At 50.7% G+C, this 17,763-nt stretch overlaps 1 protein-coding gene across 2 annotated transcripts in view; it reads left to right on the forward strand.

Moving 5' to 3' along the window:
• ZHX2 (zinc fingers and homeoboxes 2) overlaps positions 1-17,763 on the forward strand; it is a 136,036-nt gene that overhangs the window by 68,378 nt on the left and 49,895 nt on the right. The window contains exon 2 of one of the 2 annotated variants that reach the window (XM_054590443.1): positions 2,530-2,739. The gene's annotated coding sequence lies outside the window, so the exon portion shown is untranslated. The remainder of the gene's footprint in view (positions 1-2,529; positions 2,740-17,763) is intronic. The other variant, XM_054590442.1, reaches the window with a different exon arrangement.

Here is a 17,763-nt window from a genome sequence, read left to right on the forward strand (position 1 = left end):
GTAACTAGAGGGCTCTATTTTCAAAACCCCCGGGGGCTCTTGGGGGCGGGACGAGGGCAGGAAGAGGCTGCTGCGCCCAAGGGAGAGGCATTTCTTCTAGAGGGAGAGCAGCTGCAGGCTTTGCCGTGTGTTGTAAGGGGTGCTGGGGACAGCCCACGGCCTTTGCTCAAAGATCGGGGAGAACTGAGCAACAAGAGCTTCTGAGGCAGCGCACGGGACCCCACCGGCCAAGGGGAGGGGCGTGGAGCAGGTGGGTGTCTGGAACGTGAGGAGTCTTCTGTCGCTTGCTGCGTTGGGGTATTTTGCACCCAGCTGTTGTGACTTGGTGATGCAAAACATGGCTGTTTTGGGAACGTCTGCCGATGATCCAGTGCAACGCCCACATGTTACTGGTCTCTTTCCCCTATACACCTTGTATGCACTCATCTGCTTTATGGAAGCCAGTGTAGGAGAACGAACAACATATGATAAAATCCGTGTCTCACAGATAAACCAGGAATGCCAACCGGCCAGTTTACATCGAGAAAGGTACCGGTCACACTCCCCACATGGGCTGTGGACCGTTTTCCTCTTGGTCCGTGAGTCAGTTCAGTAAACTCATCCGGTTAGAATGTAGAGCAAGACCATGGAGCTGGATGACACAGAGCAAGAGCATGGTGTGCCTGTGATGTGATCTCTTTCCCCCTCGGGCACAGTGGAGCTCACACCTCTGGACGTGGAGCCAGAGGACCTCAACCCCAGTTTGCCCCAAAGCTGTGTGACTGCAGGAAAACCACTTAACCTCTCTGTGCCTCCATTTTCTCAATGGCAAAATAGTGCTAGTGACACCTCCCAAGTTCTTTGAAGGAGCAGATGAGCTAGTGGATGAAAAGTTCTTTCTAGCCTATAAAGGGTTTTGCAGGGTATTTTCAAGTCAGTGCCTGGAATATTCAGGTTCGCTAGTCTCCTGGGGGCCCTTCTCCCGCTGGACGGTGAGTTCTAAGGGCAGTGGGCGAGAGAGCTGAACTCCCTGGAGCCAAGGTCAGTGAATCACTGGGATTAAATGCAGAAGCTTGAATGTCCCTGCAGGAAGGGGCCCAGAACTTCTGTCTGGGAAGTTTGGCTGGCCTTTGACAAAAGAGGAGGGGAACCCGCCTCCAGTATCCGATGCCTCCCTTTCTGCGCGGCCTCCAGCACACTCAATTCCGGCCTGTCCAGGGCCTGAGATCACCGCACCCCCCACCCACCTCCGACTGGGCGCCCTTCCCACATCCACCCCCCAGTCAGGCCTGCCTGCCCCTTCACCCTCTCGTTTTACTTTCCCCAAACAGAGCCATCAGAGGGGCGCCCGCTTGGGCATCCCGTGAACGTGGGTTTGAATCGGCTCTACCTCGTACCAGCTCTAAAACCACAGCGGCCAGGTTCTGGCTTCTCTTGGCCCACGTCCTCCCCCGGAGGGTGGGCAATGACCACCGACTGACTGGCTTCCCTCCGCCCGAGATTAAGAGGCGTATAAATGAGTGCTTCGCAGACTTTAACGTGCCCAGGAATCACCTGAGGAGCTTGTAAAAAGCAGGTTCCCATTCCGCAGACCTAGGTGGGGCCTGAGGACCTGCCTTTCCAACAAGCTCCTGGGTGATGTGAATTCACCGATGCACAGCAAGCATATAGATCAGAGGGAGAGCGCCTGGCGCAGGGAAAGGTACTCAGTCAACAGAAACTGTTGCCATTAAGGTGACCTTCCCACCCCTCAAGGGAGAGATGAATCGAGAAAGCTCTGCTGTCCTCCAAATTCTTAGGGAAACAAGAAAAAACACGTTTTGCTCTGAAAGAGGGCTGGGTGTGGGGACGGAGGGGCTGGGCTGGGCTGCCCGCCCCTCGCCAGCACCTGCTCCGGGAGCACACCTGCACTGCAGGTGGGCCTCTGCCACTGCAGCCACAGAAACCTCCAGTGCTCAGGCCACAACTTGCCACAAAGGGAACACGTCCTCCGAGCCGGGCGCATGCCTTGTTCCTCCGGCTACTGCTCTCCTGGGGAATTTTCACGGCACACAGGGTCCGCTTGGCAGGAGCCTCCCAGGACATAAACACACACTCGGGGCTTCTGTGTTAAGGCCCGCAGTGTCTTTTGGACTTGAGGACTGTGCGCAGGGCTTCCCCCTCACCCTCATCAAAATGCAACCCCAAAGGGCCCTCTGCTGTTAGGAAGAGACAGCAAAGGCTGGAGGAGACTCCCAGTGAGGTTCAACAGCCGCCTCCCCACACCAGCCCCGCTGGTCTTGCTGGGAGTTTTGCTCTTCGAAAAGGCCTGCTTCTCAACAAGCTGCTGACTCACCCAGGGTGAGGGTCTGTTTTTTTCCTCTCAGAACAGCCACTAAACCCAGAGATTTTTGAGCTCGGTTTAATGGGCAGCTCCATCCTTACCATTTCCTTTTCCTTTATTGTCCCCGTCTCCAGCCCAGCCCCCCAACGCCGCTGTCCTGCCAGAAAAGAGAGTGGACACCCAGTGGCTCTGCCCTGCTTTTCATATTGAGTTTCTCTTTTTTGTAGGTCTTGACGCACTGACTGGCCGCGGAGTCAAAGTGTAAAAAGATTCCCAGGATGTAAGCGATACGGGACTGGTGAGTGACGATGTGTCAAGGCGCAGGTCGGGCCTCGGTTGGATGTCAAGAAGGGAAAGATGAATGGGAGGAGCAGGGGCCGCTCTGAAACTGTTTCTGTCCAGATGCACCTGGAAACGGCACAGTGCAGAGAATCCAGGTGCGCGTCCCTTGCAATTACTGGGTCCCTGCCAGTCCCTCCCCAGAGACAAACGGAGCCTGCGGGCAGCTGAGCTGTCCTGTCTGCACGGAGACCACAGCCGCTCAGACTCACCACCGAGAGGGCAAGCGCCAGGAATGGCTTCCAGGGGGTGTCTAACCAGGCGGGGAAGGCAGGCTTAGAACAGAGAGGGAACTGCCTGGCTCCCACCAGTTTGTAAGCCACAGCCCCGAGGAGACAGGGATACAGAGAGGTGAGAATGCCGGCGTTGTGTGCGTAAAGGGCTGTCGCCCACAGGAGGCAGGTGGGTAACTGTTGACGTAACCTGAAGAAAAACCCCAACAAACGAGGTATGCGAAGGTGAAATAGCCGTCCAGTAGAAGTAGTGAGTTCCCTGTCGCTGGCAGAATTCAAGCGCGGGTTGGAGAAGCATCGATGGGAGATGTTGAAACGGGGAGTGGCTTTGAGTAGAGCAGCGTTTCTGCAGACTCTGTTCCATGATAATCTAGAAACCCCAAGGGGCAGTAGGGTGAGGAAGAGGGCTTAGGGAGCTTCGTGAACGAGACGCGCTTGTGAGCTCACACATACTGCACTCAGCACCGCCTGGTCCGCGTGGCAGGGCTCTGCTTATACTGTTCCAATGCTGCTGGATGAAAGGACTCCCAGGCTCCCCCTAAGACCTGCCCTGCATTGGCCAGGTGTCGCTGAGCTAACACCTGACAATGGCACTTATCACAGGTGTGATTCCAAACACCTGTGATTGTGAGGGGGCGGCAGCTCTCCAAGCATGATGGGGGTTTTGATCAGAGCCTCTGGGAAGCTCTTTCCTACCAGCACCCCCAAGGGATTTACCAGTTTGTCACACCATTGAGAGATTTGGCCCAGGATCCAGACCGCGCAGGCAGCAGAAAAGGCATTGGGGACGCCGTGGGAGGACAGTGAGCGTCGCCTCCCCAGGGGAGCTGGGGCTCTTTGGTAGGACCAGTCACCAAACCTGAGGCCGTGAAGTCTGAGGACTGCGCCCCAGACCAGCTGGGGAAATTGCACAGGAGGGAGATCCGTGTTGAATTGGAAGGTCTGAATAATGAGCACCCACCCAGCTTCCTTTGTGCTTTGTGACTGTGTCTTCTTCCCCGGGGCCTGGGTCAGTGGTGGCAGTAAATATTTACCAAGGGCCCCTGCAGCCAGGTGCCGTCAGGGCCAGAGGTGGTGTTTTTCTTTAAGGCACTAACAGCCTGGATGGGAATGGAATTGGACAGCCGTTGACAAGGACTGGACTTTCTGCAGAGTCCAGAGCGCTGGGCATGGGCGGGGGGAGGCAGGAGCGGGAGGGGAGGGCTGAGCAGTATGTTTGAGTCGTGCCTTGGTGCTTCCTCGGCAAATCTTCAAGCAGGAGTCTGGCTTTGAAGACAAGGGCTGTGTCCTTGGGTGACAGGACCTGGCACATAGTAGGTGCTCAGTAAGCAACTGCCCGATAACCGAAAGGGAAAGCAATGAGGAGACAGCTCAGAGAGGTGGCCTCTGTGCAGGGTCCCTGAAGTTAGACTGCCCAGGTTCAAATCCCGTCTCTCCCACTAGCGGAGGGGCCTGAGGCAAGTTGCCAACCACTCTGTGCTTTTGTCTCCTGTCTGTAAAATGGGGATCACGAGAATACATCAGGTGGCTGTGAGGGTTTGGTGAATTAATTCATGTCAAACTGCTTGGCCCTGTGCCAGTTTTTAGTGGCAGGAAGTACCCAGTAGATATTAGCCTTTATTCTTGTCCTGTGGAAAATCAACGTGGGCAGGTGTCACCTTTGCCAAAGGGCGTGGGCCACATCACTCAGGCCTCTTAGGAAAGAATGAAGATGGGCAGACAGCTGATTGAGGAGAGAGGTGGGCTGTGGGGTGACAGTGTTCTCTCCGGGACAGCTTAGAGCCATGGGACAGAACCCCGGGTCACCATCAACATGTAAGGCGTAGGACCAGAAGAAACAGTTCAGTCAGGAAACGAAGGCACAACCATCCCAGGTGCTACTAGTATGACATTCACTGCACCGTGACGGACTAGACATGCAGACCCCGTTGGAGGCGTTTGGTTCTTCCCCAGATTCAGGAGGGACCGCATTCAAGACACACTCGGTTCGGTAGCACGTGAGGGGCTCTTTGCGCCTTTGTCCAGGACTGGGAGCGGGTTCAGCAAATCTGAGCTAAACAGGAGAGATAATGAGAGAAGTGAGTAATGACATCCTCCCTCCCCTTCCGCCCATCTGAAACTTAGCCCTAAGTGCCTCGCCCTAGACCCCATGCCGTGTTATCTCAGGGCTCACGGTCTGGCCGAGGACAGGGTAACACCTGAGCCCAGTCGGGAACAATACTTGAGCGGGTATTTGATTGCATTTGTCAGACTTTGAGTTACAAGATAGATATCTAATTCATGTTTTCATAACTGTAAAACAAAAAAGCAGTTTGTGTAACTGAAAAGTCTGAGCTGGTCTGGCTTTGCACCCGGCTGGACCTAAACCGTGGCAGCAGACGTCATTTGCCTGTCCCTCTGAATGCAACTTGCCCCCGTGTGGCTTCGCTCAGGCAGGTTCCTTCTCCCAGCAACCCCCACAGGAAGGGGGCTTTGCCATCCTCGCAGATGCCCTGGAATTGGGAGGTTCTGGTCACATGTCCATCCCTAGGCCAAGGGTTGTGGTTTAGCAGCGTTGAGGTGAACATGCAAATGGCCCTCATCCTCCAGCCTGTGCAGCGGTATCTTTGTCCCAGTGCGGACGACGCCACTTGTATCATAAACAGTATACAGTTGACCCTTGAATGACATGGGGGTTGGGGGCACTGACCCCTTGCACAGTGGAACATCTATGTAAAATTTTTGACTCTCCCCAAATTTAACTTAATAGCCTCAGTTGACCAGAAGCCTTATCGATAACATAGTTGGTTAACACATATTTTGTATAAGTATTTATACTGTATTCATACAATAAAGTAAGCTAGAGAAAAGGAACGTTATTAAGAAAATCATAAGGAAGAGAAAATATATTTACTGTATTTATTGGAAAAAACCCACATATAAGTGAATCCACACAGTTCAAACCAATGTTGTTCAAGGGTCAACTGTACTAGATTCCTATTCATTTCCTACGGTTTTTAGAGAGAGAGGAAGGGAGAGAGAGAGAGACATCGATGCAAAAGAAAAGCATTAATCTGCTGCCTCCCATGCGCACCCAGACCAGGGACCATATGGGGCACATACACACCTGGACCAGGGATTGGGGATCAAGGATCAAACCTGCCACCTAGGTATGTGCCCTGACTGGGAATCAAATCTGCAACTTTGCAGTTACTGGATGACACTCCCACCAACTGAGCCACACCATCCAGGGCTCTTTTATGTTTCTTTTTATTATCTCAGGTCTTACATTCAAGCCTTTAATCTATTCTGAGTAATTTTGGTGTACGGTATAAAATAGTGGCCCAATTTTGTTCTTTTGCATATGGCAGTCCAATGTTGCCAACACCATTTGTTGAAGAGACTTTTTTCTCCATTGATTATTTACGGCTCCTTCATTGTAAAATAGTTGTCCATATATTTGACCTCTCTTCTGTCCCATTGGCCTGTGTGTCTGTTTTTCTGCCAGTACCATGCTGTTTTGATTACTGTGGCTTTGTACTATAGTTTGAAGTCAGCAAGTGTGATACCTCCAGTTTTGTTCTTTTTTCTCAGAATTGCTTTAGTAAAACAAATTCCCAGACCCAAGTTTTTCTTTTTAATATGTAGTTTCAACCTACTCTTAGTGAGACAAAAACCCATATATACATGTCACATCGCCTTTTACTTTGCTTTCCTTTCGTCTTCTGTTTCCTCAAGACAGATGGCAGGAACCTGCCAACTAGGCCTATCTCTGAGCAGCCTGTGAACTAAGAATGGTTTTATATTTTTAAAGAGTTGTTCAGAAAAAAAAAACAAAGAACAATATGTGACAGAGACTGCATATGACTTGCCAAGCCTAAAGTATTTACTGTCTGGGCCTTTACAGTAAAAGCTGGACAACTTCAGAAGGAACACCAGCAGCTGAGTCACCAGACCTGGGTTTGAAACTTGCAGTGGCTGGTCAGGGCCCAACTGGACCATTAGACCTTGAGAGCACTGTGCGGTCCCCCTTGGTGGTAGCTTTTGTAGCAGTTGTGGTGGCAGCAGCCGTGACAAAAGGAATAGAGGTGCTGGGCAGAATTCACTGAGCGTTGACTCTGTCAAGCACTGCGGTAAGAGCTCCATCTCCTTAACCCCCTCAAGCAGCCCCATGCAGGACGTGCAACTCTCAAGCCTTGGACGTGGAGAGAAACACAAGCTGCTGGGGCAGAAGGTCAAGGTCACTGGCTCATGACAGCACAGTGAGCAGAGGTGGAGCTGAGGTGTGAAGCCCGGCTGTCCCACTCCACACTCAGCTACTGCGCCTCCCTGTTGTGGCCATTACCTCTGCTTTTAGGCAAAGAAATCTTTGGCCATATCTTCCCCCAGTTACTTCCCTGACCTCTTTTTCCCCAGTTCTCTGGCAAAAATGTTTTTCCACTGTAAAAAGGAAAATAAAAAAAGAAAAATAGAAGAGCTGTCAGAAACAGCTCTGAGACGTGAACATCTAAAATTTTGGTTTTAGCATTCAGCCGTCCATCTGTCCGTTTGCCCAGTACAACACCAGGAACTCGTGAGAGCCCTCATCTTGACAGTGACACAGGACAAATCCCCAGTCCCTGGGTCCTCCCAATTTAATGCTACAGGGAAGCTCATTAAATAGCACCCAACACTTGATTAATATGCTGCAATTCAGGCAGCACCAGGCTATTTCAGCATTCCTCCCCCCCCCCAGTTACCATGACAACATTGTTTTAACAAACAGCTCCTTAATATTTAATGAAAACTATGCTCCTGACAGGCGAGCAGAAGAGCAGCACACCAGCAAGGGTCAGCAAGGACATTTTTGCATGAAGCCCTCAGTGCCCCTGGTCCCAGCGTATCATCATCGCCAAGAATGCACGTGTTCTGGGGGCCGGGGGCCAGTCTGATGCCAGGCCTCTGCCAGGCACTGCAATTGAGGGTTGTCACTTCTCTAATGCAGAATGTCACAACGGCTCCACAAGGAACGGGGTAGCGTGATAGCATTATTAAACGCTCCTTTGTACACCAATCCACTAATTTCCCCACTGCTCGCCTGAGGCTGCTGAAAGCCTTGTTTGCTCCCTGTGTCTCGAATCAAGCTGGATTTTGAGGCAACGTGTAGAGAGCCTAGAGCACGTGTGTGCCAGTGTGAGAAGGCGCTCGTTTCCTCTTCTAGACGCCATCTGGTCCCACACGGTTGAATCAGTAACAAGCAGGTGCAGGAACCAGGGGACCCAGAGTCCTCTGCCTTTGAGGGGATCAATGCCGAGAGAGAAAAGACCAGCGGGGACAGAACAGTCTGTGACAGCCTCCACCACTGCGACAGTCTGACTGTGTGCTAAGTGCTGAGAAGGCACAATTAATTACATGTTGCAGATCCCCAATGGGAGAAGTGGGTGAATAAATACAATAAAGTGGAAAGAGTGCATTCATGGCAATCTGTTAGCTGTGTGCCCTTGGGGAAGTTACTTAACCTCTCTGTGCCTCTGTTCTCTCATCAATAAATTGGAGACAATAACACTAACTATATGACAGCCTAACTGTTATCACGAAGTTTAAAAAATGAAGTAAATGTATAAAACAGTACTAAAACAGTTATTAAAATACTCCAAAGAGTGAATACATGATAATTCTTAAATAATTGCTCTCCGAGATTCTAGGTTCCCATGGTACCGTGCATACAATTATAATAATAGCTCACATCTATTACAGGCTTACTGTGGTGAGTGCTGGAGTTATACTATCTCATTTTATCTTCACAGGCAACCCTGTGATGCTTTCATGATCATTGTCTTCTCCTCTCAGATGAGGAGACTGGGGCCCAGAGGGATTGGGGAACTTGCCCAAAGTTGCGAGGCTAGAAAGCAGGGACTCAGGTCCAGCTTATCAATTGTTACCTTCTAACGAAACACAAAGTGCAAGGAGCACACATGATGCTGTGGAAGGTCGCGCAGGGGGCTCTGGGCAGAGCCGTCTGGGGAGGTGGCCGTAGAAGCCTTCAGGGTTCTACAGGCCCACGTGGACAGAGGACAGGATTTGAAGCCGGAGGAGCAATTCTAAGAAGGAGGCCTTGGAGGAGTTTGGGGGAGCTACCCTTGGGAGAGAACCACAGTCTGGTTGACTATTCAAAAGGCAGGCTCTTAGCATTGAGTGGGAGCTTATCTTAAACAAATTTGGTCTGTTTACTTAAAATATACCTTGGATTTTTATTGAGGAGGCCTGGATTGGAAGAGGGTGAGACATGGGGAGAGCAAAGCTTTTTCGAGTTTTTCATTTGCCAGTATCAGGACTTAATTGGACTAACATGAGAATGTCTGTATCAAAGTTGTCCGTACTTGGACAGCGAAAATATTGGATGCCATTACCTCCAAAAGCGAACGAAGAGGCAGAGAAAGGAATATTTGGACTGCGTAGCAATTTTATTTATAATCAAAACCATAGTGGAGTACATTTCTTAATATATATGCATACCAGCTATTTATTGCCTCCATAGTGCTTCATAACACACCACCACCCACCCCCCTGGCTAACAAGAAGTATTTATTTAGTTCACAGTCTACAGTTCAGCAAGTCTGAGTTGGGTTCACTCATGGACCTGAGGTCAGCTAAAGGTCGGGATAGTGGCTTTGTGATCTTGCCATATCTTTGTGGTTGGCCGGATGCTCGCTGACCTGAGATGACCTCAGTTGGGGTGGCAGAGGTGACTTGACAGGGCTCCATATGTCATTCACCTCCCCCCCCACCCAGAAGTTTTGCCCAAGCACATTCTCACGTGTTGCCAAAGGAGCGAGGGTCAGTGCTTTTCCATGACTTGCCTTGCATCCCCTCCACTAACAAACACCCAATTGGCCAAAGCAAGTCACGTAGCCAGAGTCCTAGTGGGAGCGATCTACAAGGTCACACGTCAAGGAGCTTGGACACGAGGAGGGGTACAGAGTCAGGGCTGTTACTACAGTCAAGAACATGTTTCCCCAAATCCACAGGATAAAACCATCCAATCATCTTGGAGGAGGAATCCTCAGACAAACTTAGAAAAGTCACATAATTTCCTCTGGTCCAGGAGCCACGAGGTGGATGTGACCTCAAAGTGAGCCCTCAACATGCGGCATTTAAGTCGGTATCTGTGTCTTCCGCATCACCCCTGATCCCCAGCCCAAGGGTCTGCAGTGACACACAGAACCCATCGCTAGAGGAATGGGGACCTTGCATACTCCCGACAGCACTGGGCTTTGATGCTTTGCTGGCCCTAAGCTGCTTCCCCGCTGAGCAGGAGCAGCGCTGGGAACTCAAAGCTAACTGTGCGCCTCCCTGCAGGCCTTGGTACCCAAGGCTTGCCCTAAAGGCAGTCTGCCTAGAAATGTAGGTCAAACGAGAGAAAGGCCTAAGGACTTGTTTTTTTTTTTAATTTCACATCAATTTTTTTCATACTAGCCCAATGCCAGAGTTTATTTTGTACTTGATACTTCCCATCACAATAAGGGCTAGCATTATTCCCAATTCACAGATGAGGAAACTGAGGCCCAGTGAGCTGAAGGGACTCCTTAAAGGCAAGTGTGTAACTCAGCCCCATCTCTCTCTACCACCACCGATCTCCAGCTCAGCTCTCGGGCTGCCTCCCCACACATTCTTAAGCCTGTTCCAATCCCGACCTGTCTCTTGCAGACGCAGCCTTGGATATGTCACTTACCCTCTCCTGGCCTCTGGAAAGCCTGAGGTCACTGCCTGGGTGTCTGAAAAGGCAGGAGCATCATCTGAGTTTTTAACACTTAAGTACACTGCATGACCTATGGGAGCAAATCCCTCGGGCTCAGATGAGATGGCGCCACCAGTTCATTTGCTGGGCACCGGAATGTCACTAAAAGGGTTCATGCTCGAGCACTCGGGCCCTTCCCCCTCACCCCCCCGCATCAGGTACCTATGAAGCTTTCTCAGCTCCTTTGAGTCAGAGCCTTTTCCCTCCTGGAGGGACGTCAGATAGGAATGAGCGTCCATGTTTTACTGCAGAGAAGGCAGAAGGGGTCATGTCTGACGCTGACTAAATAAAACTGTTTCTTTGTGTTCACTCTTTGGTCCTCTGTAAATGGGAATAATAGTGTTTACCTCTCAGAGTTGTTATGGGGTTTAAATAGGTAAACTACATCATGTGCTTAGAACTGTACTTCAGAACCTAATACGAAATGTCTTGGTGCTACATTTTGTTCTCACATTAATGCGATGCTGTAGGAACCTAACTCTTGTTGACACCAATCAGCCTATGGTAAAGTTGGTTTCATTCTATGTCATTTCGCTTAAAGTCGCAGAACCCATTGACGAGAGATGGTAAGTGAGGACTTACTGAACGGAGAACAAACCTAGGAAGGCCGTGATAAATAGTATCTCTTGCCATTACTAGGTACATTTTGAGGAATCATAGATGGAAATGAAGTCGATTGATAAATGTAGTTTGTGGACAAAATCTCAATCTAGGCCTGGGGGTGGAACCACGAAAGCGTTTTGTGGGATGACAACATGGATGGGTTAGGTGACTGGGCCAAGGGCCCCCTGCTGGCGAGGGGCCCGTGGAGACTAGAAGCCGGCCTCCCTGACCTCAAGATCAGAACCCCTGCTGCTTCTCCAGGCCACCCTGTCCTCCTCGGGAAGGAGCTCTTCGCCTCCCCAAGTCACCCATTCTACCGCCCCACGATTCTCACGGCTGGAGAAGTGCCCGCTTTCTTATATCTGGTGGAAACCACCCGCCTGCTCCCCGAAACCTCCAGCCAGCAAACCTGGTAGAGCCATGAACTCAGGTTGGCATTAACCATGCAAAAAGGATACAGTTCATATCTGAGAACACTTAATTAAACCCTAGGTTTAATTAACTTAAATCAATCTCCCTCCCCGCTCCCGTGCCCCCCTCTACAAAGGGGGCTGTTAAAGCCTCGTCCCTAACTGGAAATTCTGATTTTAGCAGTTTGTAATCAGACTCAAATTGCTAGCTTGTTGTCTTCGTCTGCCCCTGAGATAGCAGCCTTCCCTGTGTGATTAATCTTTCCTCTCTTTGGCCACGTTTCAGGCATAGACCAGCAATACACTGTAGCTTACTGAGTTGTGGATATTGTTCCCTCAAGGAGTGGATGGAAACAATAACCTTTCCTTGCATAATTCTTCAAGCACACACATGGCCACGCCCACATGCGCGCGCACACCCACACCTGTTTTTATAAAAATAAAACCAAAACCAGCAACGGGCTCTCCACTTTTACAACCACCGTGACTATGGTCCTTGGCCTCCACCCTCAAGAATCTTCATTACTTTTTTTTTTGAAACATTCTTTCTTCTTCTCTCTAAGACGAGTGACCCCGGCCCACATGGCAAAATAACGAAATACACAGAACTGGACCTTGGGTCCCTGGAATTTCTCCCGTCCCTCTGAAGCCCACAGGGGCACCCGCGATGCCTCTTCCCGGGCCGACTTGGGCCCCGCTGCCTCACACCTGGGCCCCGTCATCTCTCACCTGGACCGGCGCTCACGCTCAGTCTTGCTGCTCGTAATTCAGCCTTTCCTCCTCAGCCCGCTGTCTTTTGAAAATACAAACCAAATCACATTACTCCCAGGGACTGGGGTCACCTCATGGCTTCTCCCTACAATCGAACGGCTGTCCAGGCCCTACAAGTCCCCGCCCTTCTCCCTCTCCAACCTCACTTCTGCCACGCATGCCACGTACACGGGGCCCCGGCCACAGGCGCTCCCTCCCCATCACTTGGGCACAGCAGGCCTGGGCCCGCCTTATGGTTCAACACTTGCCATCCCCTCCATGGGCAGTGGAGGGAACCTCGGCCCGGGTTCCCTGGAAAACACAGGCTGTTTTATGAGGGGACAGGGGGACAGGGGCCACGGGCAGAGGCGCTGTCCCAGGCCGCAGCCAGAAGGAGGGGAAAGGAATGAGAAAGAGAAAACAGTGCTGCGAGCGCACGGTTCCACTCTCTGCTTTCTTCACGAGGAACCCTGGCCCGTGGCTCTGAGTCATGCGCCCGACGCAATATGGTCAGCTGTACAAAAACGCCGCGTGTTCCCCAAACTACCACATTATGCAAAACTGCACACTCCGCATCACAGGGCTTTGGGGGAAATGAGGTTAGGGACACAACACACAAAATCTTTTGTCATATCACATTAAAAAAATTAACCTAATACAAGCGTAGCTTAGTTTTATACACGTTGCACATGGTTGAGAAGTTCGCCGGCACTCCAATCAATATGGCAGTGTTTCTCGAGGCCCCGGCGGCCACAGGAACCGCAGCGCCTGGGGGCCTTCCTGTGCAGGGGGTGAAATCGGACGAAGGTTGTTAACAGCAGGTGTGGACAGGCGTGCACCCAACACACAGGCCAGCTGAGGTAGCCGGCCCACGTTTCAGGTGGGAGCGGGTGTGCGTTTGGGGCACTTCTCTGTGGCTCGGTTCAGCTGGATAAAGCTGTCTGTGTTCGCCTTTTGTTCCTCACGGATGAAATCAGGCATAAACAAATGCAAAATTCATGGCATACCAACTTGTTCTCTAGTGTATCAGTCGTGTTGGAACAAATCTACCCTTTCAAAACAAGCATTATAGCAGATCTGACAGGAGCGTGTCTCAGAAAACCCACCAAGGGTAAGAGGAATGCGGGATTCTTTTTTTTTTCTTTTTTGTTTGTTTTTTTGGTTGCATTATTTTTTTTTCTTTCTTTTTTTTTTTTTTTTTTTGGTTCCAATACATTTGTCTCCATTTTTCCGCCATCACTTTCCCCTGCCCCACCCGCCCCCACCTCCCACCCTCAATCTATCTCCACTTAGGCTGTACCCATGGGTCCTTTACACATGGAGTGTGAGATTTCTTTTTCAGGTCCTTCCCTCTCCTGTTGCTCACAGGTCTGCGTCCCCACTGGCATTAACGCTGCTCTCTGTTCAGGGTGCTCACCTGGTCCCTGCAGCCACTGGAGAAGCCAGAGGCCTTAGGGACTGGCCGGGGAGCGGGGTGCTAGGGGCAGAGCTGCAGCAGCCCCCATGTGGAGGGCGTAGCGTTGGCCATGCTGATGCCTGGCCCTCGCGGAGCGGAAGGGAGGACTGAGAAAGTGGTGGAATGAGGAGCGGGTGTTGGAAACCAGGCTCGGGTGGGCCCGGTAGATTCAGCAGATCTAGGGGGCACGCACCCTGGGCCCAGCACCTGCTCCTTCCGCGCCCTTACATGGCCCGCCTCTAGTTCCTCATATGTGGACTGACTTAAAGACTGCTCTTCAGCGGTGGGGACGAGGACCAGTCACAGGGGTAACAACACTGCCACGTGCAGAACTGAAACGGGAGCCATTGGAGCTGGGAGTGGCATGATTGGGTTTAGACTTTTTTAAGCATTGGCCTGAAATAGTGTAGGAACTGGGTGGTTAGAGACCAAACATTAAAGCAAGTAGGAGGCGACGGCCCCCTAGGCCGGGGTTAGAAAAGTGGTGCGAAGTGGCTGGATTTGGGGATATTTTGGAGGAAAAGCCAACAGGGGTGGCTGATGGATAAACTGGGGTGAAAGGTAGACTGTTGCCCGTCCCTGGTGAGACCTTTGTGACTCGTGAAGAGTCACTGGACTGCAGTCCAGGGACAGGCCTGTGCCCCCTTTAGCAGGATGGTATTTGGCAAGTCAGTGGAAGCTGAAAATCATTTAAGACGTTGAATCTGTCGCCTCTAGAAGAACCATCCAGAGGCCATTGTGCATAGTGGCAGCATTTGGCTGTGATCGCTGCAAACACACCCGATGAGAGGGAAATTCAGGGAGACGCTGGGATGCGGGGGCCCCTCCTTACTGCCTAGTAATGAAAGAACCCTCCTAGGAGGTGCGGTTTTGTGTTGCAGTTTGGGGTGACCCTCAAAGTTCTCATCATAACAGCACTGACAATAACAAAATATTTAAAGCGGTGGTTCTCAACAGCGGGAGGGGTGAGGGGGCAGTTTGAGCCCCCAGGGAACGTTTGGCCACGTCTGGAAACATTTTTGGTTTATCACAGTTTTGAGGCCGGGTTGCTACCAACATGTGATGAGGGAAGGATTTTAGCAGGTCGCTAAACTTCCTACAATGCACACGGCGGCGCCCCTCAACGAAGAGCTAGCCGGCCCCAAACGTCAATGGTGCCAAGGCTGAGAATCCCTGGTTTAAAATCTCGTTAGAATCCAGCATCAGGGGAAATGGTCAGCCCCTTGCAGGCCTGTTGCAAAGTCCCCTCCCTCTTCTGGAGCACTGGCCGTGTGGCTCGGTGGGCCCCACCGCTGGCTACACCTGACACAGGAGCTTCTTGCTTTATCTATTGGGAGGCATCGTTTATCAATAAAGAGTTGTATGCACACATGCTTACATCAACGTTTCTGAAAGGCTGCCAATTCAGGGGGGGGATTTTTTTTTTTATTAAAATGCACAAAAATGCCATTAAAAGTAAGCAACGTGTGCCAAAACTTGGAAACAGCCAAGATGCCCTTCAAGAGGTGAATGTATAAACAAACCATGCTACATCCACGCAATGGAGTGTTATTCAGCCATAAAAGAAATAACTATCAAGTCAAGGAAAGACTTGGGGAAACTTAAATGCATGTTGGTAAAAAGCAGAACCCAATCTGAAACGTGTACACACAGTATGGATCCAACTCTGTCAGATTCTGCTAAAGACAAACTGCAGAGACAGTAGAAAGATCAGTGGTTCCCAGGGGTTGGGAAGAGAGAGAGACAGAAGATGAAGAGGTGGTGTACAGGGTGTTTTCAAGGCAGTGGAACTGCTCCGTGTGATATTGTAATGATGGGTACATGTCATTATACATATGTCAAAACCCAGTGAGCGTACGATACAAAGAATGAACCCTCATGTAAACTATGGACCCTGGATTTGGTTGTATCGGTACTAGTTCGTCAGTTGTAACAAAACAAGGTTCGTGGGAACCCTCCTTTTGTGAATTTTGTCTGTGAACCTAAAACTACTCTAAAAATTAGTCTCAACTTTCTTAAAGTTAAGTAACGTTATATAAGATAATTAACAAAATTGTTGTAATTATCCTAATAGCTACACTTACTGAGTGCTTCCAGAGAGACTAACACACAATGAAAAGTTGTCACTGTCATGATTCTTGGCCAGGATATAACAGAACTGGGCAGACGGAACAGCTGTCATTTAAAGAGCATTCACTCAGGTCCAAGCAGATGAAACGTTGAGCCTTGTGTATTTAGTTGCCACCACAACCCTAGGAGGAAGGCCCTAATTTTCATCTTCATTTTATAAGCAAGGGCATGGAGACTCATAGAGGTGCAGTCACGCGCCCAGGGTCGCAGGGCATCAGAGGCACTTGTGAACCGATCTGACTGACCGCCGGCCACGTGTCCGGCACTGTGCTCTGCCATCGTGCACGTTTGCGGGAGAGTGATCGTGTGTGACATAGACGAGAGAGATGGGGGTGATTGCTGAGAGTAGACAGAAGGAAAGAAAAGAAAAAAATCAAAAAATGAAAGGAGAAAGAGAGACGAAGGGGAAAATGAGGGGAAAAAATGAAGCGTCAGAAGGAGATGGAAGAAGAAGGCAGGGAGCCACGTGCCCTAGAGCTGCCTGGAGCTGGTGGCCTGGGCTGACGGAGGTCGTCCCGGCACCCCCCACCCCCGCACTGTGTCTCGGTCTCTTCCCGTGGGTGTTGCCGCCCTCCGCCTGCCTGCCTGCCCACCAGTGCTCATCATCACGGCATAGCGTGTGGTGGTAGCCCGGGCTGGCCCGTGTTTCCCTTGGGCTCTGACCAGCCCGAGAGACGCATTTGAAACTGGCCTCCCTCCCTGGGTGGTCCTGGATAGCTCCTCTCACCCAAGGTTGTGCAGAAGGTTCCAAGCCAGCGGCAAGAGCCCATGCCCCCATCTCCAGGGGTGTTCCCTTCCAAAGAGACTCTGAGGACCAGGCCACCGCCATCCCGTGCTTACATGTGGCTGGGCCGCCCATGGTCCATGCTGCCTCTAGCCCTGCGGGCTGTGCCTGCTGTGTGTCGAGTCCAGAAACACAGAAGCAGCTGCTGGCCTCCTTGGGAAGGTGCTAGAATAGATTGTCTCGTGGCATCCAGTTTCCTGAGCACATCTGATCAGGTCGCTCAGAACCAAACCATGAAGCAAAGGTTCAGCTGCCCCACCCGGCGTATTCACGTCCCTTATGAGGTGATGTCATGCATGGAAGGAAAGGTGGTACTTCTCTCTCTCTTTTTAGCCACTTTCCTAATTCTACATTGTCACCTTTTTTTATCCCTTTTCATCTTAGTATCTTGAGCCCCATCCATCACCCACCAACAGAAAACCCAACATGAGGACCTGGGACTGGCTTTAGAGCCAGACAGGTGGCTAAGCAACCTGGGCCACGTGGCTTCATGTCTCTGAGCCTTGGTGTCTTAGTCTATAAAATGGTATAATGGTAGCTACTAGAACATTAGTTCCTTGTCAGCAGGGCACTGGTCTGTTCATGGCTGGGTCCCCAGCATGTTGCATAATGTTGGCAGATAGTTGGTGCTCAATAAATGGGGTTTTTAAAGAATGAATAAATAGCCCTGGCTGGTGAGGCTCAGTGGATTGAGTGCCAGCCTGAGAACCAAAGGGTCGCTGGTTCAATTCCCAGTCAGGTCACATGCCTGAGTTGTGGGCCAGGTTCCCAGTAGGGGGTGCATGAGAGGCAACTACACATTGCTGTTTCTCTCCCTCTCTTTCTCCCTCCCTTCCGCTCTCTCTGAAAATAAATAAATAAAATCTTTAAATTTTTTTAAAAAGCTGAGTAAATAAATGAACAAAAAACACTTCATGATGTTTCTGTAGGGACTGAATGAGATACTCTGCACATAGTGCATGCAACAGAGAACTGATGCTCAAAAATGCTAATGACACAT

The sequence above is a fragment of the Pteronotus mesoamericanus genome, unplaced genomic scaffold (assembly GCF_021234165.1).
Source record: "Pteronotus mesoamericanus isolate MK-2021 breed Mesoamerican mustached bat unplaced genomic scaffold, CSHL_Meso_final scaffold_174, whole genome shotgun sequence".
In the NCBI taxonomy this organism is placed as follows: Eukaryota; Metazoa; Chordata; class Mammalia; order Chiroptera; family Mormoopidae; genus Pteronotus; species Pteronotus mesoamericanus.